Raw genomic sequence first — 27880 nt, forward strand, 5'->3', positions numbered from 1 at the left:
GTTTAACAGTTTGACTAGACTTGTTGCCTCTCTGAATAGAATGTAAGATGTACACACTTCTGCCACAAGAGCCGGTGTCCAGCTTTACATAACAGATCTCACGTGAAAGACACACCAAGTGCAACACAGATGTCCCCACCTCTGCCGTAACAACACCTTTTTCATTCACAACAGGCACATCTGCTCCTCCAAACTCCTCCTGCCTCACATATCCAAATCTATGGAAAACTGAGACATGCAAGACCCCAGGCCATGAAACCTGCCTATCACTCCCAATACAAGCCTTCCTGGGACTCACAGCCTGCAAGATGACACTCATTGTGTTCCTTTTCGCCAATCCAGGCCCCTAACACCCAATAAATGACACCCACCACCTACGGAGGGTGCACAGTGTGAAAATGTTGAGATGGTAGAAGTAGTATGCAAAATGTAGTAGGCAGGTACAGTGTAACAAGCAGCCAGGGCAGATGAACCACGGGACGAAGACTTTTGCAGTATGTGCTATATAAGCCACGTAATAGAAAGAAGTCTATAGAGACAAAATGCAGAAGCATGAATGTAGGAAAATAAGAATATACCCCTTATGCGTGAAAGAACTTCTCACTAAAGGCTTGCACTTAGAGGAATGTGAAATTACAAGACAGAAGCAATAGTAGCTGTTTTTGCATCAGTTTCAATGAGTATTTGAGAACCATGGAAGACTGAAATAAAGAATCCTAGCTGTACAAAACCATAATCACTGTTGAACCCGTAGGGAGAAAGGCCTGCATTGTCGACCTTGTGGTAGATACACATTTCGGGAACTCTGATTTACTTTTCCAGTTCCGAAAATTACCAAAATGCGCTTAGAAACTATAATGTGTCAGGATCCATTAATGTGATTTTAAACAAATGCTCCTTTCCAAATTACTGTAATTCCCTAAAATCCACTGTTGCAATATGGTTGGTTGGGGGGTGCACTCTTGTTACTCACTTCATGAGTAGTCCACACTGAGGACCCATTCACAAAAATCAGTCAAAAGATGTGACTGATCTCCACTGAGGTTGATTTCCAATTGTTAGAGCTCACAAAGGTCTCCAGGTTACGGGTAGAAACCTCTAACAGTTGCAGGTTTCCGGGTACACTTCTGGAAAACCATCCATGCTCAGCACTTGTACCTGTGTGGCGCCACTTCTGTATGCGCAATTTAACATAGTGTGCAATGGAACATGGGAAAATGGCATCATGTTTGAACAATGGCACTTTTTCCTTCACACGGACAAAATTTTCCCCATTGAGAATCTTCCCCTATACCTCTGCCAATTTGGTGGTGTTTTCTTCCTCCTTCCTACTCTGAAAAGGGATTTACTCCTGACTTAAATGGATAAATCGCCATCCCTTTCCACGGCAGATGGGCAGAGAACGGTTTGAGAATGCACAGACACTCTTTAAGTTAAGGGTGTCCCCAAACATTCGAGAGAATACCCACCATGGAAAGTCCGCTCCCTGTCCCTGGAGTGGAATGTGTTCATGCACACTTTTACGCAACTCTTCGGTAATTGTGCGCGTAGGTAAATAGATTTATGGATGCAAATATGAATACCTTGCGCTTGAAAAACAAACCATTTGTGTGAGTGAGTTCAATGACTTTGTGAATTGAGCAGAAAAAATCATTGTCTACTTACAAGCTGTCACTGACCAATAAAGTATCCTGTGATTGGAGTGGAATCAACATTTGAGTGAAATGCACTTCCTAATTGGCCTGCTAGGAGACACTCTCTGCTTTTTCTCCCATCAAGAAGAGAGGTGCAGTAAAGAAAGATGTGGGGTCACAAACTGTTCCTCCTGGCTTTCCAGGAAGGATCTATGGAGTGGCTTCAGTGGTGAATGTAGGCAGACAAGGCTTTGGGAAACTGACACATTTCCAGGAGGATAGCTGGGCAAAGACACATATGAGTGTTTCTTTGTGTTCATAGCCTTGAATCTAGGGAGGTCTGACAGTTGTTGATATTGTTAATTAGGATGAATACACAACACATTCTGCCATTGGTATAGCATTGTACCACCTCCCTCTGGATGTATGACGTTACAACGCATGCTGTTACAACGCATGCTGTTACAACAAAAGTTTTACAACGCAAGTGCATTGACAACGCAGGACATTACAACGCAAGTCTTTACATCGACTTGCACTAGATGGCGTGCTAACATTAAAAAAAGTGTAATTTACTATTCTAACTCCAGTCCACGTAACAGTAGGGAAGGTGTTGGGATAGTAAACTACACTATTTTTAATGTTAGCACGCCATCTAGTGCAAGTCGATGTAAAGACTTGCGTTGTAATGTCCTGCGTTGTCAATGCACTCGCGTTGTAACAGTTTTGTTGTAACGGTAGTGCGTTGTAAAAGTTGCGTTGTAAAGGTTGTTCCCCCCTCCCACTGCATGTCCAATGTATAGGTGTGGTAAGTAGCTGATGGATTTAAGTAGTGTTAGGTGTCTTAATAACCATTTAATTGTCTATTTGGGCAGTGTGAGGCATATATTCAGAGTTTTCTGTTCATATGTGCTGCTTTAAGGTGATGTGTGGTATATCTTGGTAGATAGTGCTGTTGGGAGTTGTTGCTATCCAACTAAGTGCTGTGTTGTATGTGTGTGCCTTGTTCTGTCCAATGAGTCTTTTATTTTTTTATAGGACATTAAATTGCGTATCATCATAGGCCTGATTCTGAGCTGGATAGTAGTGTGGAACCATCCAAATTGTGAGTGCAGTGCTAAATTCTTTAGAGCAAGATTCTCCTGTAGACTTTGCAAGCCTTTGAACTAAACTCAGCACCTCCTAATCCCTCGAGCGCTTCATTAGATTGCGTCCTTTGCGACTTTGCACTTCAGGGTGACACTTTATAATTGCCCGTCACACATCCATCATTATGCGACAAATTCAATCATACTGAAGCCAAATTGACCAAAGTGAACAGGCTAGCATGAATGTCAGTGAATTAGTGCACCAAGTGACCAGGTGGAAAATGGTGGAAAGGTTCATATAACCCTATGTACTGCGATTAAGTGAAAGCAATGACCGAAAACAGAGGTTCTTACAGAAGATGTAAAGCGAAATAAATATAAAAAGCATCTTTAAATGAACCATTTTCTCCTTAGTGAATTCAGCTCAATCGTGTTGCTATGGCAACCTCACTTTGTTGACACTTGAGAGCCCTTGTTGCGAGGTGCAGATGTACACCTTTCTGAAGAGCTGTTCATTAACGTGGCCTGATGATTCACAGCGCTGAGACTCTGGTCTCAGCTTTCATAGTCTATCCTTGGATTTTTCATCTGTCATTTACTCCTTGCTCCCTGTTCCCTGTACCAGTCTGTCGAAGAAGACTAATGAAGACCACCTTATGCGGAGCCGCATAAACGCCTACAAAATCATAGTGTGACCTTAACAGTGGGCAGAACTGCCTGAGCCCCTCACAGAAGATTCCTATATCAAACAAGAACCAGGATTCTACTTAAATCACTGCACCAAACGTCCATCCCATCAAAACAGCCACATTGGAGAAATAACATATTCCACAAATGTCTGACAGTTTAGCATATTAAATAATAAGAAATAAGCAAGTATTACCTTGTTTTTCTCCATTCAAGCAGGCAGTTTAAAACCTTACTAGGAAGCATTTTTCAAGCATCGTCCAAAATCAAAACATGCAGATGTAAAACATAGTTTAATAGCAGCGAGTGTTTTTTTTCTGATGCACTGGGGATAAAGCAGTTAAATCGTATTAGTCGTGTGATTAGGGAAAGGCCTTAAAGCACGATGATATATCTTCTAACATTGCCAATGCGCCAAGGGGATCCCGCTGTGTGGTCATTGGTCAGTGAAGGGCACTGAGCCTTGAAGAGTGAGGGTCACATTCACAAAAAGTTTCACGCGCCTAGAAGTTACTCAGACACACAGAAAACATGAATTGGCATTTGTAAATTCCAGCTTCTGAGTCAAAGAATCTAAATGTGTGCATATGTTTGAATATAGTTACATATTTAACTTACACCTATGAAAGTCTACTTGCTTAGTGGAGTTCTAACACTTTCCAAAGAGTTTCTTACTCTAGGATCACTCTGGAATAACTCTTAAAACTACTTCTTTCCTCAAAAGGCAGGAGTAAGTGTGTTTCAAGGGTGGGAAATTGAAGGGTTTGGAATGTGTTGCAGAAAAAAAGGAAGACGATTTTTTACAAGTGAAAAGCAAGGGTTTTAAAAGAATGAGTAAGGGGTATTGCAGATCCTGCCACAATACTGATTCTAGTAAGGAGTAAAATACAATGAAGAGACAATTGGCAAAAGCCTGGAATTCTAATACTGATATCAATATCTGAGAGTAACCTGCAAAAATTCTGCGACTTCCCCCAAAAAGTTAATCCAGGGTAAACATCCACTGAAGTCCTTGCACCAAGTTGTATGGGGTTATTTGTGACCTATCGGTAATGTGGAGTGAAAAAAATGTGGATTTCTGCTCTGCAGCATTACAATATTTTTCGGGGAATAAAGGGATGCACAGTGCTTTAAATGGGCCGGTACCATCCGGTTCGGAGTACCAGCACTTTTCTATTTTGAGAGGGAGAGTACCTGCACTTCTCAAGAGAGACGTAATACTTTTAATTGGAGAGTACCGGCACTTCTCAGAAACAAGCTGGTACTCTGATAGAGAGTACGGTACCTGCACTTCTATTTTTTCATTTCAAGCACTGGGTAAGCATGAAGGAACTACTGAACAATTTCTGTTAATTTTGAAATATGTCTCTGACTTTCTTTGACTGTCACTGGTGAGATGTGGAAAAGACAGAGGGCAGCAATAAAACAGGGGGGCTTGCTGCAATTTTCCTGGTGCCTTTAAAGTGTGGTGGCAATGGCTGACAGTAATGGTTACACTAACCAAACCCTTTCTTTAGTATTTATTGGATGTGTTCTAAACTAGGGTCTTCTTGTGTGTCAGGGAGCCCTTGAGTGAGTGAGTGAGAGCGGTTTAACTGGGAAAGACCACCATGTAGTCATATCTGCTTTACTTCTTGTTGTGCCCCATCTGTGCCAACTAATGTGCACACTATCATCAAATGCTGTTAGTAACCTAGTGGTAGTGTTTAGGCCCTCGTGAAAAAGCTGCTCCTGCTTTGAAATTGAAATTGAATTGAAATTAAATTTATAAAGCGCAGCATATACCCGAAGGCGTCTTGGCGCTATACATGAAATTTGAGAACATGCAGAACATAAGGAAGGCCGCTCTCAGATTTAGAAGTTTTAGGCGATTTGTGTAAATAGCCATGTTTTCAGGTCTTTCCTGAAATGGATCAAGGAGGGAGCTGATTTTAAGGTGATGGGCAACGTATTCCACAACCTAGCTGCTGATCTAAAAATGCTCTTTCCTCCCCAGGCAGCCTTTTACAAAGGGGTGATTATCACGTTCCTAGCTGTTCCGGACCGCAGGGTTCTGTTAGGAACATACCACTTCAGTTTATTTCTAAACTGTGTAGGTCCAAAACCGTGCAATGATTTAAAAACCAGGCATAAGACTTTAAACTGACATCTCTGTCTGACTGGGAGCCAATGTAATTTTCTTATGGCTTCTTTGGCAGAGACATTCTTTGGAATGTTCAAGATGAGGCGTGCTGCCGCATTCTGTACAATCTGGAGCCTGTTAAGCAGGCCTGAGTTGGTGGTAACGTAGAGGCCATTGCAATAGTCCAGACGGGAAAGGACCAGGGCTTTGGGATCTCCTGGCTTTGCCAGACAGTTTCAACTTTTTGAATTATTGTAAGGTTGTGGCCGCTCATGGCCACTGAAATTATGCAGTTCTGCGACCACAGCATTTTTCACATAATTATATATTTTCTGCACTTGCCACCTAATACGTCATCTACTGTATAATTTGCAGATTTTCACACAAAAACTGTATATTCCTAAAACGGATCAAAAGTTACTAAAAAAGAGTTAACACGTATTGCTGTGCAGTTGAGGTTCATTTGCATAGGTTGTCTGATCACTTTTCAGATGGTTATTGATGTATTGGGATGTTAGAATCACACTTATCAGGTGAAACCTTTGCCCGCACAGGGTTAACGTGTAAAAATGTCAATATATTGCAGTAATACTATCAAAAAATGTGCATGCCCCATAATTTTCTTTTGCATGCCACATAATTTATTCAACAATGTCACATAATCCAGAGGTAAGCACACTGAGAGGGGGGGACCAGGAGCAGGAGTTAAGAAGGAGGTCCTGTACCAGCGCTCCTAAGTTAGCTAAATACACAAAATGGTACCAGTTCCTGTGGTGGGCAGTCCTAAAGTGGTGAACTGCTGAGGGGTTGGGAAAATAATGGTGATTGTAAAGGTTCGTGGTGATGTCTAACGTGTAGGCCAGATACTCCTGGGTGGTTTTCCAAGTGCCCTCACACACCCTTGCGGGTGCAAAGCATCATCATCGGGCGTTGCTCCTCGTGGGGGTGGCGCTGCAGTCCCTCACGGGCCCTTCAGGAGGGCTCTCTGTCGGAGATCTTTTTACTGGAGTAGCCGTAGTTGTGCGTGCGGGTGTGTGGGGATAGTGGGTGATGTGGTGAGGCTAAAAAGACCTGTAGGAACCCCAAACGGTTTATTAATGGGTCCTGCGGGTCTGGTTAAAATCTACCGGGGAGTGGTGCCTAAGTAGCACTCTAAAAAAGTAGGGGAAAGGTAGATAGTTCTGTTACTCTCGACCCGTATGTGGTAAAGTTAGAGTGAGAGTGAGAACGTGAGGTGGGTGGTCAACATGTTTCGCGCTTCCCAGCGGTCCCTAACGGATCCGTAGCGCTTCGTCAGGACCAAAAGGAAAGTGGTAACAAAATTTGATATAGGTCAAAATGTATCCTATATGTCCATAGTATAGGGATCACGTTTTATTCGAGTCCCTATGGGCGAACCCAATGTTTAATGGGTCCAGGCTATACCGGATAAGGATCGGCTGTGGCGGAGGGCGCCAGTCACGCCCCGGGTATTCTGCTCTGAACACCTACTTGCCTCCAGGATAAACCGTTTGGGGTTCCTACAGGTCTTTTTAGCCTCACCACATCACCCACTATCCCCACACACCCGCACGCACAACTACGGCTACTCCAGTAAAAAGATCTCCGACAGAGAGCCCTCCTGAAGGGCCCATGAGGGACTGCAGCGCCACCCCCACGAAGAGCAACGCCCGATGATGATGCTTTGCACCCGCAAGGGTGTGTGAGGGCACTTGGAAAACCACCCAGGAGTATCTGGCCTACACGTTAGACATCACCACGAACCTTTACAATCACCATTATTTTCCCAACCCCTCAGCAGTTCACCACATAATCCAGAGGCCCTGAGCGAACTGAATGTGTTATCCTTCTGTGCAGGACTTTTCAATATGCAAAGAAAATGTACTTATCTTGTTTTTTTTAAATATCCATTTGTATCCCACAAGGAAGCACTTTGCATATTATTAAATCCACTTACTATGAATGCCTGCTATCGTATGATGACAATTTTCGGATCTTTTCTTTTACTGTAATGTTTTATTAGATTGATTTTTTTAATACTGATTTATGTAGATTTTGCATCTTTTATTATATTTTATGCATTTAAATGCATTGTTTGTGGTTTAAGTGTCTTCTGTGGAAGCACTTACCCTAAATAAAATAAATAAATAGAGCGCAAACCTAATCAGACCCAGAACATTTGCAAATGCACAACTGCGGATCTCATAGACGTTCCACCCGTCAGGCTGTTCTCACTCAATCCAGATGGCCTGCTCTTGACTCGGAAAACAGCTGACACAATGCAGTCCATTCAAACAACACGTCCGCTTGTTATGAAGCCAACAATAAACTGTTCGCCCCTCTTAGCATGAATTTTACAAGCGTCCCATAGTCAAGTGTTGCGCTAGGTCATTCTGTACCGAGCACGTGAAAACGACTGCCAAAACCTTGTCTCTGTATTAACATTACAAGATGGCTGCAGGGTTACCAGACCGTTCTTTCCTCGTACCCTGGGCCTCATAGCCGAACTAAGTCCACGGCCAAACATGTAGCAGTCACTTTATAGACTGATAGGGAACAGAAATATACATTTGCAGGTAATATTATCTCTTTAAACACCCTGTTTGAACTTCTTGACAAGAAAGTTTCTTTAATTCAAGTAAAGCTCCGTGAAGCTGAAGAAAGCGCTGGGACCGAAGAAAAGTGACTGACCAGGTTTAAAAGCTGCCTCACGAATTGTGCTTTTCAGCGCTCGACCGCGTTCTCAGAGGACACCTTTCATCCCACAACAATAGAATCTCAGAAGCATATTGTCAATACTTCTATTATACACCTTCTTGTCTATGTTTACAATATGATGAATAAAGATTACTGAACATTTACTGCATCCTGCTGCAGATGGAATCATTCTTGACACAGCGGGTGTCCTTCCCCTATGGTGTGCTTAGAAGCTGGTTTTTAGGACGTCAGATTAAAAGAGACATTGGGGCATATCAGCAACAACCGGCGATAATTATCGCGCAGCGCTCTTAGCGTGAGGATAATTATCGCCGGGTAATGTGGATTTTTATAGCTGAGATAGCGTGCTATTAGCAACGCTTATCTCCTCAGCGATAAAAATCCTAGCGCTAACAGCCTAACGTGAGATTATCGCTGGAAACCCAGCGATAATCTCACGCAATGTGGCGTTAGCTTGCTGATAGGGACTCACAAACTTAGCCATGATATCCACCTTCCATAGGATATCATGGCTAAGTCAGTCCTGAAGCAGGCGCAAGGAAAGTAGCGATAACAGGGGTTATCGCTACTTTTCTTGCCGCTATGCTTCACGGCGTGGGGTTCAGGAACGCCCACTTTGCATCTCATTAGAGATGCAAAGCTGGGCGTTAGGAATCCCCACGCTAAAGCAAGGTTTCACGCGTTAGCGTGGCCTTGCTAATTAGGCGATAAAATTATCGCCGCTTTTCGGCCGAAAACGTCCGCAAAAGCAGCGATAATTTTTCATCGCCAGCTTGTAAATATGCCCCATTGTTCCTTTGGAGTTTAGCTCTGTAGAGGTACCCCATAGCGAACCCTGCTGAACTGGCACGCTCTTATGGACATCAGTTAGTAAAGGGAATCAAGGAAGGCTTTCCCTGATAACTCAATCAATAATTCACGTTAATGGAGTAATTTTGATACATAATGTTACCTGTGGGAAAATCAACCCACCTTTGTGTATTTCTGCCTTGTTTATCTGTGGCTTTGGTTATTTCATCTCTACACAGGCCTTAAGTCTTTCCAACAGACTGACCATGTAGTTTCTAACAATTGTATGACTTTGCTTCCCCATGCACCATAAAGCTACTACTGGAGGCATGTTCTGAGTGGTCGCGCGCCGGATTATCGCAGAGTTCTGTCAAAATATGAGGAGCCAGCACCTTAGGTCAGCAGTATTAACAGAATTCTGTCTGTCCTGCTCCTAAGGATGCAAACCACGACACACGAAATGTGATGGCAGGAATGCTTGCAAATAGTCTAACAACTGGCAATTGCTTGTGGTAGCATTCCAATCCTTCATTTATGGATCTTGTGTTTGCGTATAATTCGAGGTGCACTAGTGGGCGAAAAACACTATTTGCATTAATTCCTCCCTTCACTTTTAGTGTGTTTGATGTATTGCTTTTAGCGGCCAAGGATATACCCAGAAATAGGCCCGTGCGCACTAAGCTGCACCTGGTTGAGGAGGCCAAAATAGGCTGAAACCGGTCTCGGCTGGTTTGTGTTCCAGTTCAGAGGGGACCTGGCTCGTTCCTGCTGGAACAATACCAGGACTGATTTGCATACGGCCCAGTCTCATCTGAGGTTGCATAGATACCAGAAACCACGAAGTGTTTGAATGCTCCATGAGCCATTGCCAGTGGTTGGACTAATTGCAAACATTCCTCTCATCACTTTCTGGGTGTTACAGGGAAAACCATCCCCTAACCTTCACTCCTATATCTTAAAGGCAATGGAAATCTGACGACTCTTCTACATATTCGAAGTTTTCTTCTGATAAAGTCTTGGTTCAATATGTAATTAGATCTCTCCTTTAGTACATACGACCAACACCCCACCAAAATGATACACTAAATGCAATTATTTCAGTAGCACACAAAGCCACACAGACTTCAGTTGCCTAATTTCTTTACATGCTTTTTGAGACATGGAATCCTGTGTGCCTAATCAAACTCATCACATGTGAACAACGCTGCCTGGACAAAAACGCAGGCTCCAAATTTACAACAAAGCTTGTGTGTTGCAAGAGTACAGGACAGCAGTGCCTGGGTGGGGTGGGTTGTACTCCCAACTTCGCTTGCCTTCAGCTCCTTTCACCAATGTGTGGAAGAGACTGGGCCTGCTGGCATCCGCAGGGCCCGAGTCCTTCATCCATTTTTAGGTCTCGCCTGACCCAGCGCATGCGCTGGTCTGGCGAGACTTATTGAGTGGGCTCTAAAAAGTGCTACCAGGCCAGCCTAGAGCTACAGTGCATGTGCGCGGTCGCTCGCCACGCGAGTACTTTCACTTTCGCGGCCGCTTTGATCTTTGATCGCGATCATTTTCGCGGCCGCACGGCCGCTTGGCATAGCCAATAGGTCTCGCTTTTGGGACCTTATAAGTATTTAGTTATGCAACTGTTGCATGGCTAAACACTTATAAGGTCCCAAAGGCAAGACCTATTGGCTATGCCAATGCTTGTTTGTATTGTGAATGCCCACGGTCCAGACCTGTCTACAGGATGGGGAGTACCCTTTATATTTGTGTCTAAATCTGGACCACATGGCTCTTGTACAAAGCCTACATTGGACGTTTATTGTAGAAAATGTATGGAAGATTGAGACATTGGATTTGATGTAGTTCATGGATGTGTTGTTGAATAACATAACGGTATTGCTTGGTGATATATAGTTAATCTGATGACATTTCCAAGAAATACATTTTAGGAACAAAACACATATTGAAAAAAAAATGTCTAAGCGTGAACCTTCAAGTGTAGCTTAAAAAAAGGATGGAGTGAGCAAAATAACTCAGCATTGGGTCTTTGAAAGACGCTTTGTGAATTGTAGTGCAGTGTGGAAAAACCTCGCCGATTTATGTGCTTGAGTTGTATATTCAAGTTTTTGAATATTCAGCAATCCAAAATCCTTTCTCGTCCTTGCACCCAGACACATTATATGTTGTTTTTGTGAGACACAAATATGGAGATTAGGACCCTGTGAGGTGTGTGATTATTTGCTTTCATTGCATATGTCACAGACATGGCCATTGCAATAGAAGAAATGCCCAAGAGCCCTGGTTTGGCCTCCCACCACGGTAGACCAGCCTGGAAACCATGTATGGGCCCTCAACAGCTTGGTAGACTCGGAAATGTGTAAACAATGGCACAAGAAATGGTTGAAAGAGCTGGAAGAGGAGCTGAGCATGGCCCAAGGAGACAGAGTCGTGCCACATGTTTGGGTAAAGAAGGCTGTTGCTCATTGCTGTGTTGACATGGTGAGTGCAATAACACATGGGTATTTTCATATTATCCGGCTGTAATAAATGGGAATCTTGCAATTATGCAGCAGATGTGAAAAGCTGTCCAGCAGCTCTTAAAGCCGATCACATCACTCGGGTGATTTATGGCTACCTCAGTCAGTCTAGGGTTGTGGCCGGCATCTCCAGTGCAGCCCACCACCTGTCTCTGCTCCTGTCAGTGTGCCACGGTGCACAACTGGGGCATCTAGGGACAATGTATGTAACTCTTGATCAGTGGTCCTGATGCGGCAATCAACGGCAGATTGTTTTACTTCCTGGAAGGTGTTGGTGGGGTAGGCATTAGGATGGTGTGACCGGTGCAGCTGCACCTGGCGCTGACCTCAAGGGGGTGCTTTGTTTAGAAGTAGCTTATGGTTTTACAAGTGCCTGCTGCAGAGTTCCTTGTGCTTCCAGCAGTTTTCAAGCAGTAATAAAAATGTCAAGGTAACTCTGGCGATTAATGTTCCTGCTGGAGAGAGATCTGAGTTTTGTCTAATGGCAGTTTAGACTCATCATAAGGTAGAGCAGAGGGTTAATATGCCTGCTGCAAAGAATGCGTGCCATGCAGATCACAGGACTGTATTTTATGTGGATAGCTCAGTGGGTTACTGATTTTGTCACAGAGATCATATTCCCACAGCAGTTCTTAAATTACAATCCTAATATAGAACAGTGATTTATGAACTGACATAAAAAATGTAGGTTAGGATGTAATTTCTTTCCAAAATCTTATGTTAAGTTTTCCTAATTTTGCTAAAAAGGGTTTATTTGGGTTGATATACATTTTAAGTAGTAAGGCTAACCCCAACCAGTGCCTTTAAAACAAATGACATGTATCTGAGAGAGGGACTATGGAGAGATGAGGGACACTGTTGGAGGGTGGTATTGAGGGAATCCTTGGAGGTCATTACTGGGGGATTGCCAACAAAGATTGTTGCAGTGGGCGCCACCAGCGCTAAAGCCAGTCCTGGGTATTGGAGTGAGAGTAGGACATTCAATCCTATATGCAAGCAAAGCCAGTCCCTGTCTAACAGCGCTGCAGTTACATAGCCACTCCAGTGCCATGTTTACTTTCTGAAAGAGAGACGGGTGCCCAGCTCACTCAGCGTTGGTCCCAGTCCTGGCTGTGTGTTGCATTATGGCCCCTTTACACTGGCCTCACAGCTTCTTGCTGGGGCAGTGTTCAGGGGTCAGGAAGATGTTATGATGTCAACTCTACTACATGCATGAGGGCCAGGGAATGTCTTCAAAAGATGTCCTCCTCATGCAGACCCAAAAAAAGAGAGGCAAAATGCCGTCACTCAAATCTCTGATACTCCAATCACTGAAGATGTGTGCCCTATGCAGGATTAAAATGTAAACGGCAAAGCTAATGGCTGAAGGACGCGGACCCATTGCTATTCTGTTATAGGTTAAGCCAATATCTAAATAACACTGCGGCTAAGCAACGACTGGAGGAGGCTGACTTAAAGCCCCTCTATGCACATGCATTATTACTATAATTACATTGTTTGTGGCTGGCAGATAGCTAAAGTTCTCTCTACTACAGTCCTAAAATATGGAATTCGTCCCTTTGATGACTAGTGACTATGCCACTTCGTAAACTTCTATTGCAATAGATGACGGTGACTGTGTACTATTGAAGTTAGCTAGCTTAATATGCATATACACATGAAAACATCATATACGTATTTATTTGATAAATTAAAAATTATGCGGCATGACCTGCACTTTTACGTAATCTGAGGTGGGGAGATCTTGTTGATGGAAAATCAATGATCGTACATGGTGAAATCCAACTTTGGGGTAGAAGAATGTTTTGCATAAGATTCACAAATAGCGTTCTGAATTAATGGCGCAAACATTGAGAACATCAGATAAGAGGCTTAAATTGTACTGTTGGAAACAGTAGGAAAAGCCATTTCAGAATATGAGTATGGGAGCAGAAAAATAACAGGCCAACCAGCAAAGCTAATCCGTGAATACTATTGGGGCTTGAACCTGCCATTTTCAGATCAGTGGACAGAAGCACTGATTGAGTATGATTTGCCCAAGATCAAACTGTGTGTTAAAGTAGTAGACTCATCACTGTAGTACACTGTTACTTGCTGCAAAGGCTATACATTTTCCACCATATTTCATTTCGATGAATATGCCACGAGACTGGGCATTTCTGACCTTCAAAAGGTAATATCCAGTCCATTTATTTTAACTGCATGCTTACTAGCAGCTTTAACAATGATTCTAAATACTCCCAAGTTTGTCAAAAAATAGAGAGGAATAAACTTTAAAAAAGTGATTGCCCAAGAGTGCACAATTTGGCCAACTGGAAAGCTGGGATTAAAAATATTGTCTCTTGGTTTCACATTTCCAACAACTGGTGTGGAAATGAGTCTGATGAGACAGCCAAGGCCTTGGCCTTCCTAGAGAAATTTCACTGTGTTGTTGGCCCTGCTCAGCTGAGGAATACAGTGCTTATTTCCATCATATTTACAAGAAGTGGTAAAACTGAGATTAAATGTCAGATATACTAGTTTCACAACCAAAACACACCCACTGGACTAGGTTCTGTGGTAGTAGGTAGTAGTTACTGGCAGTATACAAGGTAGATACTGATAATTTACATTGGTGTTTCAAAGTTTAAGAATATTCCTTTCAATTTGGATACCAGAGTTATTCATTTTCTAAATTTAACTTTCAAAAGTTGCAATTGTAAGCAGTCAAGGTTTACTCCAGAAGGTGGTAAAGGATTACAACTCAATATGAGGCCAAATTCAACCTTAAAATGCCCTGAGTTAGAGGACGAGAATTTAGAATGAAACTCCAACAGTGTGTTATGTGACTCATCATCCCCTCACTACTAAACAAACGTCTCCTGGTGTTTCTGCGTATGCAAAGTGTCTCCACGCACTCTGTCTCCACACACAGAAACTGTTGCACAAACAATCCTGCCAAGTACCACGCATCAGGGGTTAAACTAATGCATTTTAGAGCTGTTGTCCAAATCACCACACTAAAATGCATTTGTCATTAATATTATTGCTCCCTAAGCCGTGGTGGCTCCTCTGCAATGGCGGAGGAGCGCTGCACCACTGCATGGCACAAAGCCGGCAAACAAAAAATAAAACAATGCTCTGAGCCAGCTTGTGCATGGACACGCGTGGCATGGGAGGTGGGAGGAGGAGTGCTTGTGCACTCCCTAAGAAAGCATATGTGTTTGGCCGGCAGTCTCAGGCCAACCAAAACACACATGCGCACTTATGTTTCTCCAGCCGGGCTGCATTCAACAGCTGGCTGGAGAATCCCCATAGATTCCATCACCTGAGCAGGGCTTCTTCTCTGCCCCCTCAGGCCAATCCCCGTGCTGCTCTGCAGTGCGGGAATTGTATGGGAGTCTGTCCCAGGGGCTGCTGGGACTTAGGATATGGTGTATATGTCCTGTTTTTTACACATATTTCTAAAAAGATTTTCTCATATAAAACCTAATCATACTACGACTGACGTGATTGGTTTGATTTTGTAAAAAAACTAGTGTTTAGACATGTTTTTGCTATCATTTCTTCATTCATGAAAATCCTACCATTTGTGAGGACGTAAAAGTTGATCATTAAAGAAATTCTTTATTTTGTGGCAGTACCTCTGCTCGCCTAACTATCCCCAGGTTCTGCACATAACCCGGTCACCCATTGTTGAATAACGAGGGACCCAGGATGAGGCCAGCAGGAGCGGCGCAGGAGATGGCCGCAGCCTCGCCTGGAAAGATTTTACCATTATTATTAACCCCCCGCGCTCTCCCCACCCGCCCATCACCCTTTGTTAGTGTCGGCTACCACTGTCCCTACGCCCATTCTCAGGAGGTGCGCTCTACAATGAGCTGCAGTGGGCTGAGCGCACTGGCACTGAGTGTGCTATGCTGCCCCGTGTAGAGTGTGCTCTGCCAATAAACCAGCTGTCTCAGTTTTGTTTCATTTTATTCACACATTATCAATCTCTCTCTGTGATAGACACACATTCCATCAGGAGAATGAACATTATCGCCGACTATCAAGCAGGGCTTTAGGGCAGTCGACCAGTACGGCCGCACTGGGCGCTGAACTGTGGAGGGGCTGTGTTTAGCATTAACTTATGATTAGAGAGATGAGGGGCACTTTTGCCCGGTGGTAGTGAAAGAATCCAAAGAGGCGGTCATGGGTGTGGGGGCACCAAAAATGATTATCGCACGGGGCACCATCAGTGCTAGAGCTGCCCCTGCTATCAAGCTGAGCCTGGCTCTTGTGTGTACCTCGTGGTGTTTTTTCAGCTACGCATTGTCATGATAATTACCTATTTTAATCTGGCAGTGAGTACCCTGTGTGGATCCCGGGAATGGCGTCTTTCCTATTTTTGTTTTATGCCGGCCCCAGTCTGACCAATTCATGTCTGATTGGCCTCCAGAGCAGCTCAAGCGGAGGGCAGCAGATCTGTATTCCTTTTTCGAGCAGCCCGAAGGTTGCACTCACTGGCAGGTCAGATCTTTTTCCAAGTTCTGTGGATCTGTTCTGTGCCTAAGCAACATCAGAAACACAGATAGCAGTCACCCCAGCCAGATGAAAACAACTGCTTCACCTGCCCCCAAGTTTGAGGACCCTCTGCAAGTACCAGGTCATGGCCCTTCTAGCGAGCCGTCCCATAACTCCAGCCGGCGGCTAAAAACAATACATTATTCGGCAGCCGGGACCGTAAGAACTGTAGTATTTTATGTCTGCAATAACTCACAATAATGTCAGTACTTGAAACAAAATACAAGGTCAGTTGCAGGTACTCACTTAATATTTGTAGTTGACAGTAGGATTTGTCCTGATTTCCTAAATTGTTCTCATGACTGAGCACTTAAAAATGTGCATGTGTACTGGGGGTGCTCTTCGACCATTTCTAGTAGTATTCGACACTAGTTAGTAGTTGTACAGTAACTTTGTTTATGCAAACCTGAAGCAGTGTGTCTGCCTTCACCCACCGGCAGAGTCTGACTGGCTTATACAGCAATCAGGCAGTGTCTGATGGGCTGGCCTGACAGATCCGTATATCAGTAACTGGGGTGGCATGGTGTGCAAAAGAATGATGGATTTAACCCAGATCTCTTGACTGGGGGTGAATGTTTTGATTTGTTCTGCATTTCGTCCATCAATTGTGTGTCTTTTGCTTTCTCGCCCTAAGTGCGCCAGGTATGCCCAGGCGTGGGTCCTGGGCTCACTGTGCCACTGGAATCAAGCTATCCTGGCTGAAGAGGGGTGAAACTCCGAAACTGGTCCTAGGATGCTTGTTTCTGGTCCAGGGAGGACCTAGCTTGGCAGTTCGGGCTGAACTGTTCCCATGAGGCACAGGGTCAAGACTGATTTGCATATGGCCAGGTCTAAACTGGGGTGGCATGGTGAGTAAAAGAATGATGGATTTAACCCAGCTCTCTTGACTGGGGGTGAATGTTTTGATTTGTTCTGCATTCCGTCCATCAATTGTGTGTCTTTTGCAGATCAGTATGTCGGCAGGTTTTAGGAGATTGTGGCCGGTTTTATAGAAGGTGGGCAAGTTTTTGGAGTTGATTTCTCTGATATTACAACAGGCAAACAAATGCCTGCTATCTCCCATATCTTGCAAAATACACATACTGATGACTTTAAAAGTTAAAAAACTGGCCTTATTTGCAAACATGGGCCAATTTTTAGCTATGTGATTCACTAATGGGAACCACTTTTAGTTGCCCTATGTTTTGGCTCAGTCCAACCCTGCCCACTGCTCTACTCGATCTGCCTAAATTATAGAATAGAATTAAACAGTATGTGTTTTTCACAGGCGCCAAGAAGGTCTAGAATTTAAATTGGCATAACATCATAACACAGTACTCCAGCAGCTACAAACATTACATCGGAATAAATATCAGACAAGAGCGTAAAAAATCAGCTCCCTGACTTTCACCAGCCTCGCCAGTCGCCCCAGCCTGTCACCATTAATAGGATTTCTGATCATTATCTGTCCTGATACTAAAGGCCTGCAAATCGCAGATCTCCAGTAGTGCCGTGGCAAATATTTGGAGGGTTTACAGCTGAACCAAGCAGCATTTGGATTACCAGATACCTTTTGTGTGCAATCTACAAGTCCTATTTATAAAAGTCTCAAAATATGTCACACTTTCCAGCCCATAGTCCAACTATAAAATATGCTTGTTACAAACCAAAAGTCTCCCCTTCTCCAAACTTCTCCACAGTAAAAGCATATTTGACCTTACCCCTCCGCCCTCAAAAAACAAACAAACGAATAATAGCAGGCAGCAATTGTCTGCTTCCTAAACACTTTTTGTTGGACTTTCTGCCCAGCACTGGATATAACATTTTTAAAAAACGAGTCAGGTCTCATCTTGTATTTAAGACCTGCATCACCACAAAACCCAGAATTCAATGTGATGTTGTTGAAAAAGCCACCACTGGCGGAAAGTGTCTTAATTGAACAATGAGCGCTGATGCTTTACTTTGCTTGTCACAGTTCAGTTTGTGCCCTGCCAAGCAAGTATGGAGGTACAAGGCAGAAGCCTACTTATTGCCACATAGGGCAAGAAGGCTGCATGTCTCCCAACAGGTGCTCAGGAATTTCACACAGATTGCAGATATTGTAAAGCAACATGGGTTAAATTATGAGGTTTATCTCATCACGTGGACATAATTGTTTTGCAAGGTAGTGTCCCCCAGAGTGTCACTCATAAGGCAGGGAATGTCACGCATTTGAACACTGGAAACATGGAAATATCACACATTACCATTCTGAAAACTTGCCAGCTATGCACAAAGTGATAATGGGAAATTGCCCCCCCCCCTACATGGGCCTATGAGCCTCGGTTCCCGTCCTTTACTCGAACATTTGGAGAGCCATTGCCTTAGCCCTGACTTTACGGATTTTAAAATGATGTCGCCACAAGAAACGCATGGAAAAACATTGCGCCAGAAAGTGAACAAAAAAGCAAGAACAGCGTGTCTTGATCCTGTTTGGACCTCTGCCCTCGCTGGAGGGAATTTTGTCCTTGCAACAATGTAAAAAATTAACCGAGTTGCCATGACCCCTCAATGTTTCTTTTCCTTAAGAAGGTACTCTGCAGTTCTGGCACAGCTTGTGTGTCCGGAGGTTTCCATGGCACTCAGCAGACTCGCTGGGCGGAACAGGCATGTGAGATGGCGGCCACAAGGCAGCCTGCTTTATGTGTCTAGACGGGTGCAGGGGAGAGCTTTGAGCTCTGCAGAGCAGTAGGGTTCCAGCAAGTTTGTCTGTGTGTTTGAGAAGAGCTAGATAGACCGGCAGGCAGTCCCTAGGTAACCTGGACTCCCATAGCCACATCGAAAGTGAGAGAAGAAAGACATCTACTCATGAATATTCATGAATTTACTAGCGTTATGTATGGACCGTGTCCAAACAAGGTGCATTATCAAAGAGAATATAAGCAGTAAACAGTGGTAGCTTTGTACACAAACGAGGAAAAAACATGATAATCACAAATGGGATGCAGTTAAATAAACAAGCGTTGGCAAAGCCAGTAGTAGTTTTGCTTTTGCCAATGAAGGTCTTTTGGCGATACTGTTTACCATCTACAAAACTAAAAAATAAATGGTTATTGCTGATGTTGAACACAATGTGGAAAAAAGGTGTGATGATGTATGCACTGGATGATGAGGTAGTAACTTTAAAATTAAGGGTATACAAAACGGCCAAAAGCACTTATATTTGTCCCAATGATCATCTTATGACTGCGCACAACATCGCAAATGAAGTTATCACGGAGATCACTGGTGGGATCACATAAAAGACCCCCAAAAACATTATTGTCAGGGCCAGTGGAATTATGCGATTTTGTGGCAGAGGCATTTTTTGCATAGTTCTGGATTTGACACATAATCCATTGTCTGCTTCATAATCTAAAGATTTTAACAAAAAATGCTGAAAAAAATCAAAGATTACTAAAAAACGAAGTAACACATTATGCATCAAAGTGGAAGGCCCTCCGCAAGTTTGACCGGTCTCCTTTTTGTCATTCATTGCTGCATGTGGGTGTAAACACATACTAATGAGATGGAACCTGTGCAAGTAATTGTGAATATGTGTAAAAATGACAAAATACCGAAGCAATACTATCACAAAAAGTGCTGCATTACGCTGCATAATTTCTCTTTTTTGCTGCATAATTGAGTCAACCCTGAAACATACTTTGTTTAGCTCTCTCCTGCCACATAATTCTAGGGCCCTGATTACTGTGCATATTTATAACCTCAGGAGAGGATGAATGGTATCATGTGAGGGTTAGTATGGGTAAAGTACATGATGTCATATAGCTGTCTTAGCTTCTCGATTAAGGAAGATGATACCTCTGTTCGAGGAGGGTTATTTACTTGCTTTGGCACAGGTGGAATTAGTTTGAGCTGGGTGTGCACAGCTTTATAAAATGTGTATACATCTGTAGTAGCCTGAACATCCAGTGTTGCATGTCCCTGAGAACACAAGCTCTGTTAAATCTTTACAAGTGTGGTATTATATACGTATATGTCTTACTAGGGGTACTGTCATCATGAAGACACATAGATGCAGTTAATGTAACTTTATCCATCTCGCGGCACGTTAAGGCCTAAACATACAGGTCATTAGCCTTCATGAAGATGGCTTAATGGAAGGTGTTTCAGGATTTCAGGTGTTATGCAACCAGACAACACCACCCTCTAGTTTAACCTCAACCAGCCACTGTCGATGGAGTTAACAAAAGACTGGGGTCCAGGCACTGTGGTTGCAGAGCAAGGGAAAGCTTGTGAAGGCACAAAGGGTTTTTGTGGAACAAAGTTGGAAGGAGTCCTCCCCTGTTTCTGCTAATCAACGTGTAGTTGGCTGGTACAGTCAACTACTTTAAATTCTCTTAGACTATTTAGCCGAACCCCAGGTCTCATTACCACCACTTTGCTTTTACGGTGGGTGCTTACCGTAGACACGGGAAAGGCTCCAAGGCAGGATGCTTGGACGGAGGCAACTGTAGTTTGGGGGACCAGGATTGTGGGGACAACTCTTGCTCCATCCGTCAGGCTGAAAGAATCAGGGACATTAATATCTTACAGGAAACTTCTAGCTCCCTGACCCATTGTACTGCTTGGGAATTATGTACACACAGAAGAAACAAATCATTTGGGTTTAATTTACCTTTCCTTGTGGTATTTACTTTGCGTGCTTACCATGCACATCTGACTTTTTGGCACCTAAGGATCAGTGAGCTCATGCGTAATCATGTATGAACAATAGACTGATTACACGGTTTCAAGTTTTCATTTGACCAAGCGAACAAATATCTGACACAAAAAGAAAGCAACTTGACACTCATCTGTTAGAAGGGCTCTCTGACTCCCTGGCACCCGCACACGTGTTCTCTTCCAGTTGCAAAAAAAGGCAAGTTACAGCATATCAGTTAAATCTGTGTTTATTTGCCTTGGGTTCCAAGGTAAAGTGATTCTTTCCTCTGGGCGGGCGTGCCAGGAGAGCACACAGTCACTCAGGGTGGTTTATTGTCAGGCTGTTGTGTACTTTCCATCCTCCCACATGTACAGGGGTTGCTTATGTTGAAGACAGACCCTTCCAATGAGCATGTGTGCATGGCTATTTACTGTACTCTGTACTTTGTCAGGTTCTCACTTACTTAGTCAGCAGCGTTCAATTGGCTACACATTCGTAAACAGACAGTGCACACATTGAACTCACTCATACTGTGCATGCAGGGCCATAAGAATTGTGCAATTCTGCAGCTGAGGCTATTTCTACATAATCAGGGATATGCCTCATTTGCTAAATAATTCATCATCTGCTGCATAATCTGCAGATTTTACTAAAAATAATTTTGGTTTTAGCTCAAACAGATCAAAAGTTATAAAAATATGGGCACGCATAACTGAGCAGTGGAAGATGCATTGCAAAGGTTGGCTGATCATCTTTCAGTTGCTTATTGCTGTATTTGGGCATTAAACTGGTGCTAATATTGTGAAGTCTTTTCTCAGACGGTGTTACCATGTGTAAAAATGACAAAAAATGAAGAAGTACTATTGCAGCATTAACCCGCTTTTTCTTGGGGCATACATTTGTCATCCCTGCTGCATAAGTTGGTCCTTCGCAGCTGCCTAATTCCAGTGGCTCTGCATAGATGCATTTTTACTTGACTTGATAGTGGTTTCAGTGCTTTAGAGGGCGTACAACATTACATTCGAGTCTTTGCTATAATGCAGCATAATGCATTTTTTCCTCATTAGGTAGAAACAGGTTACCCGCCTGCTGCCATGCACGAGCGGGGCCAAGGCAAACTAGCAGGACAGGTTGGGCAGGCTTTCCCTGCCTGAGCTTTACCTGACCCCTCGATCAATGAGGTGCCTTGGTTTCTGGAGTGTCAGTAAAACTTTTCAGAAACACCACTTTTGTACATAGAAAGTATGTTCCAAAAGGCCCTTTACGCAAAATTGATATGTTACCGTCAGCATTGTGGATCTTATCCGAGGCAAGTCTATGTATATCATGCTTGGGATTCATAGTTTTCCATTTTTTTTCTGAGAAAAGCAATCTTAGGATAAGACAAAGCTGCACAGTCGGCATTCTTTAGGGCCAATAGGCAGCTGTCATGCTTATACCTGAGCCTCAGAAGCAGTGGATGTGGTGTAGCCGCCTGTGCAATTAACGCCGATTGTTTGCTGCTATGTTTACAGTTTTCTGCCGAAAACCGTAGGGGTTGCCCCTTGCATGGTCACAATGGGAGTGGCTACAGTTTGATTGACAACAGGAGATTACATATGTCCCTGTTCCTGCCACTCCTTGAGAGATTCTCTGCTGAGGCTCTCCGGCAGAACCTGCTCCTGCTTTACGGCCGGGTAGAGGGATCAATTGGCCAAAGGCTCAACGGGTGCGAGAGAGCCTTGAAGATGCCCGGGGCACTAGGTTCTCCCAGTGCAGGGTGTGCAACGGTGGAACGCCCTTTCTGGAGCCTGTGGTACCTTCGCACATGAACTTCAAGAAAGCTTCACAGATGGTGAGTTATCAAAGCCTGAGAGCTGTATTGTCAGCAAAAAACAAGCCCTCACATCTGAAGCAAGTGAGCAAAAGGTAGAGTGAAGGAAGCTAGATTTAATGGATGAACCTGGGTGATTTAGGATCAGCACATATATAACAATAGAAGGGGGTTTGTGAGAGCTTTCATTCCCTCAGAAAGAGGACATTTTGTGATACTGAAAGACAGAAAACAAATACTAGAGAGCGACAAATACACAAGGAAATCTTACTCTAGGGACAGCAACCTTGTACTCCCAGATTCCAAGTCCCCGGCCCAGCACCTAAACTCTAATGTATGGTCTCTAGGCAGACGGTTACATCCAGGTAGTCAGAGCATAGATAAAACAACTTGGTTTTCATCAGATGCTAGCCTGTTAGGTGGCCTTGTTCTGCACAGGTGTTAGCAATTAGTGCATTCCATACTAAAGGTCACTCCACTAAGAAGGTACTGCATCTTATCCTAAAATAAATGTGTTAACCTGTGCGATTTGCTTTGTTGTTGCTCACTGATCAAAAGTGATCTACATCCCCCACCCCCAGTCAACTGATCTGGGTTTCATCAATCATCATTCTTTAGCTCACTCCTCCACCCCAGTTCAGACATGGCCATATGCAAATCAGTCTGACCCTGTGCCTCATGGGAACAGTCCAGCCCGAATTGCCAAGCCATGTCTTCCCTGGATCAGAAACAAGCATTCTGGGACCGGTTTCTGGCTAATCAGCCGTCATCAGCCAGGCTAGCTTGAATCCAGGCATCCCCTTTGGTTTTGCTTTGTTCGCCCTAAGTTGGCAGGGTATACCCAGACGTGGGTCCCTTGCTCACTTTGCCACTGGATTCAAGCTAGCCTGGCTGATGACGGCTGATTAGCCAGAAACCGGTTCCAGGATGCTTGTTTCCGATCCAGGGAAGACATGGCTTGGCAGTTCGGGCTGGACTGTTCCCATGAGGCACAGGATCAGACTGTTTTGCATATAGCCATGTCTGAACTGGGGTAGCGGAGTGAGCTAAAAAATTATGATGGATTAAACCCAGATCTGTTGACTTGGGGTTGAGTGCTTGCAATGTTCAACACTCCGTCCATCATCCCCTTTGGTTTTGCTTTGTTCGCCTTAAGTTGGCAGGGGATGCCCAGACGTGGGTCCCTTACTCACTTTGCCACTGGATTCAAGCTAGCCTGGCTGATGACGGGTGATTAGTCAGAAACTGGTCCCATCATGCTTGTTTCTGGTCCAGGGAAGACAAGGCTTGGCAGCTCGGGCTGGACTGTTCCCATGAGACACAGGGTCAGACTGATTTGCATATGGCCATGTCTGAACTGGGGTGGCAGAGTGAGCTAAAGAATGATGATGGATTAAACCCAGATCCATTGACTGGGGGTGAGTGCTTACAATGTTCAACACTCTGGCCATCATCCCCTTTGGTTTTCCTTTGTTTGCCCTAAGTTGGCAGGGTATACCCAGATGTGGGTTCCTTGCTCACTTTGCCACTGGATTCAAGCTAGCCTGGCTCATGATGGCTGATTAGACAGATACTGGTCCCAAGATGCTTGTTTCCGGTCCAGGGACGACATGGCTTGGCAGTTCGGGCTGGACTGTTCCCATGAGGCAGAGGGTCAGACTGATTTGCATATGGCCATGTCTGAACTGGGGTGGCGGAGTGAGCTAAAGAATGATGCTGGATTAAACCCAGATATGTTGACTGGGGATGTGTGCTTGCAATGTTCAACACTCCGTCCATCATCCCCTTTGGTTTTGCTTTGCATCCATAATACGGCACCAGCACAGAGGCAAAGTGATTTCCTCATTTGCATGGGGTAGTACAGCCATAAATGAGGGAAGGCCCTTTGAAGATAGCGCTGGTTCTACATTTGCACCAGTGCTATCAATATTATAGAAGGGGCCGCACAAGCATTTGTGGCCCCCTGCTCTAATACCAGAGTGCCCAAAAAGCTGGTGCAGCTGCATATTGCGCTGCAGTGGCACTATGTATAATATAGCCCTAGGAGTCCCAGGCAGGACTTCTAATAGCAGGGAATTAGCGATGTATGGCTGTTGAGTAGTTGCTTTTAGAGCAGCTCTGTATGGCAGGGGAGAAGCACAATTCCTGCCAATCTGCTTTCCCATTCATTTTAGCCAGGCCATCAGATTGCAGGGATCCAGATTAAACAAACTTTGCCCAAGGTTCCTTTCTATTTGTACGTGTATATTTCCTGAATACTCCCATTGTAATCTAATTTTAGATGTAGCGGGCCAATTCATAATGGCATGTAAGAGTATGTAAAATATTACTACAAGAGTAGGAATCTATGTACTTGAAATTGCCTCTGTAAATTGACCGGGTATGCAGGGTATACTCATATAGGGTACGGAAAGTAGCATATGTCAGTAGTATGTATGCCCAGCATATTTGTCCATTGTTTACTCATGCATAGAGTAGGATTACATATAAATGTGCAAAAAACTCGTAAACTACGAGTATCTACAGTTCTAAACTACTCATGTAATAATTTATATATACTCTCCGCCTCTGCAAATTAGTTCATCTGTGGTCAGCTATTCAAATCTCTCTACTTTCCTTTCACTATCGCATGACATGATATGCCCTACTTAGGTGCACACAAAAGCAGCAGTGTTGTCCATCTTGTTACCTGGAAAAGTAGGTAAAAATCTGTCTCCATCACGGTATTTTTTTCAGTATTAGGTGCAAGAAAGTGTTAATCTGCCCATCTGTTTCAATATTTTTTTGTCAAGTGAACATTTCCTGTGTAGGAATTCCTTGATGTTGGTGGTTTCCATTATTTCTAAACTGGTATACGTGGTACATTTTTTGCCATAAATATCTTTTACGTTCAGTTTCAAAATAACATTACACTTTTGCATTGCTGCCGTCGGCTTGTCTCTTTACTGTGGCACTGTTGTTCCCCATTTTTTTTAGCTGCTACACAAATATTTCCGTGTCGTTTTGTATGTATTTTTATGACGAGATAATTTTATGCAGAACTGGTAACATTCCCCCCCCCCCCCCCCTAAATAAGTTACTTAAATTTTGTTTCTTGTTTTCTGATTGATGTGCAACGGATAGTTCATCTTAAGTATGATTCTGTCATTAATTTGAACAGTTTGGTCACGGTCACGTGTTGTAATCCAGTGTTCACGTCATTTCAGGCCACCAGCAATAATAAAATCGGAACGATGCGATCACAATATGGTATTGTTGAAGCTTTCGATCACATTTTTTTGCTAGAAATTTATGGGCAGAAACCCTTAAATTGTTGCTGTATGGCTGGACACCAGTCAGAACTGTCTTTATAATTTTCCTTGAGATACCGCATCAAACTGTTTTCTCCAGTGTGCTCCATAGAATTGAGAATATCGGTGGCATTTCTTTAAGGTCAACAATGTAAATCTAAGTCGGAACCCGAAAATGAGTCCCTTTGATTCTGATGTCATGTTATTGTCATAATAAAACTGGCATTACTGCATGTTTTATGCAACCCTTCCCTCTCCCTCACCGTTTTCCTATTTCCTTACATATATGATAACCTTACCATGTGAACAGTATCCTTTTTCTATATTTTAGTCTTTATGAACACACATGCTTGAATATTTTTCAAGTAAAAGTATTCTTCCATACTTAAAGTGACCGATGCAGGTGTGACCAAATGGGCTAACAGGATTGTAAAAGCAGGCAGGTCCTGGTATTATGGGACAAATATGCACCATTGTCTGTGCCACCATAACACGTATGTAAACATTTCATCAGTCGATCCAAAGATTTGAGAATTGTGCACCACAAGTTGTATATAATCCATAGCAGTCTACGGGGCTAGCGCCATTTGTTGGACCTATGAAACACATGGCGCGTGTTGGATCACAGGCCATTTGTAATCTATACTGACCATCTGCTTGGTGTGGAGTGTCAATATTATTGAGCACCACTTTCCATAGATCAAAACATAATGTGCCAGTTCTTCAAATTTGTTGTTGACTTTGAGAATGGTGGGTCTGAAGCTAATAAAGTGTGATGGTAGAAGTCAGTTAGATAGGGTATGGAGATAATTTGCAATTCCTCGTAATCAGTTTTATATGGATCTGTAGGCACAGGCGTGCCTGCGATTGCACTTCCCAATAGGCATTGGACTGCTGTCGAATTTCGACATTGAGGTTTTTGGTACAAAATCTCTCAGATCTCGCTTCTGCACGCTGAAGGGAAAATCATCAATGCATCTGTCACAAGGTTTAAATGAGCAAGGGTTTTAATCGATACACAGTTCAATAGACTCCTGTGCCGCCCTCCTCTAGAGTTTGTCCTCTTGTTATAGAATTTATACATTCAAAACTTCAGCCTTTCGTTGTATGTCACAAACCAAAAAAAAACATTATTTGTCCTTTCCCAAATGTTAATGTTCTTGACAAATTCCCAAAGAAAGTGTAAGGACCGCATCTCTACATGGCGATATATACAGATATTTTTCATTCAGTCCTGGTGTTCTCGCATGACACATCTTGAATCATGTCCCATTTTTCTCAGAGGCTGCTGGTGCTCTTGAACTCAGTCCCAAACAAATGTTTACACATACAAAACATGATGGTTCCAGCAGCTATGTTTTCTTTTAGTCTGCGTAAGCAATGTGTTCATTGTTTTGTCCACCAATGAAAATCAATTTACATAGTGACATGTGTTTACGGTCTGGGTTTTGACACCTCTGTTGTCAAAATGACCTATTGTTAACAATAAACACAGAGTGAGCTTTGAGTCTACCCCTTTCAACCCCTGGTTTTGGGGACCAGCGTCTTTCAGCCTTTGGCTTGAGAAGTTGCCATCATGTCTTGGATCAGAACAGTGAAGTATACATCTGTCACTTAATGATATTGGTTGTTTGAGTGTATCCTTCCACCTCCACTCGAGTCCTTGCACTGAACTGGAGGAGGAACTACTTTGCAACTACAGCCCTCTCTCTTCGCTCCTGCTGGATTCCTCCTTTGTAGCTCGTTACAATATGCGAACACTGCATGTGTTAGTACATGAAACCCAGATCTATTGGCTTTGTCAATGCTTATTTTTCAGGAAGTGCTTCTTGTTTGATTACTTCTTCTCATGTTCTCTGTATGAGACTTTGGGTAAATTTACTAAGATTTTGCGCCGTGTTTGTATCCCATAAGTGACGCAAAATTTCTTTTTACCCATTTACTTTCTAGTGCTAAACTTGGTTAGCACTGGAAAAACCAGAAAAGTAATGCAAAGAAGCGCATAG

At 43.4% G+C, this 27880-nt stretch overlaps 1 protein-coding gene across 2 annotated transcripts in view; it reads left to right on the forward strand.

Moving 5' to 3' along the window:
- Positions 1–27880, forward strand: part of GLIS3 (GLIS family zinc finger 3) — a 773572-nt gene that overhangs the window by 237754 nt on the left and 507938 nt on the right. The window contains exon 1 of one of the 2 annotated variants that reach the window (XM_085632943.1): positions 22432–22605. The exons of the other annotated variant lie outside the window; for it this stretch is intronic. The gene's annotated coding sequence lies outside the window, so the exon portion shown is untranslated. Of the gene's footprint in view, positions 1–22431; positions 22606–27880 lie in introns of those variants that run through there. 2 annotated transcript variants of the gene reach the window in all.

Source organism: Triturus cristatus, chromosome 2_1 (assembly GCF_964204655.1).
Source record: "Triturus cristatus chromosome 2_1, aTriCri1.1, whole genome shotgun sequence".
Taxonomy (NCBI): Eukaryota; Metazoa; Chordata; class Amphibia; order Caudata; family Salamandridae; genus Triturus; species Triturus cristatus.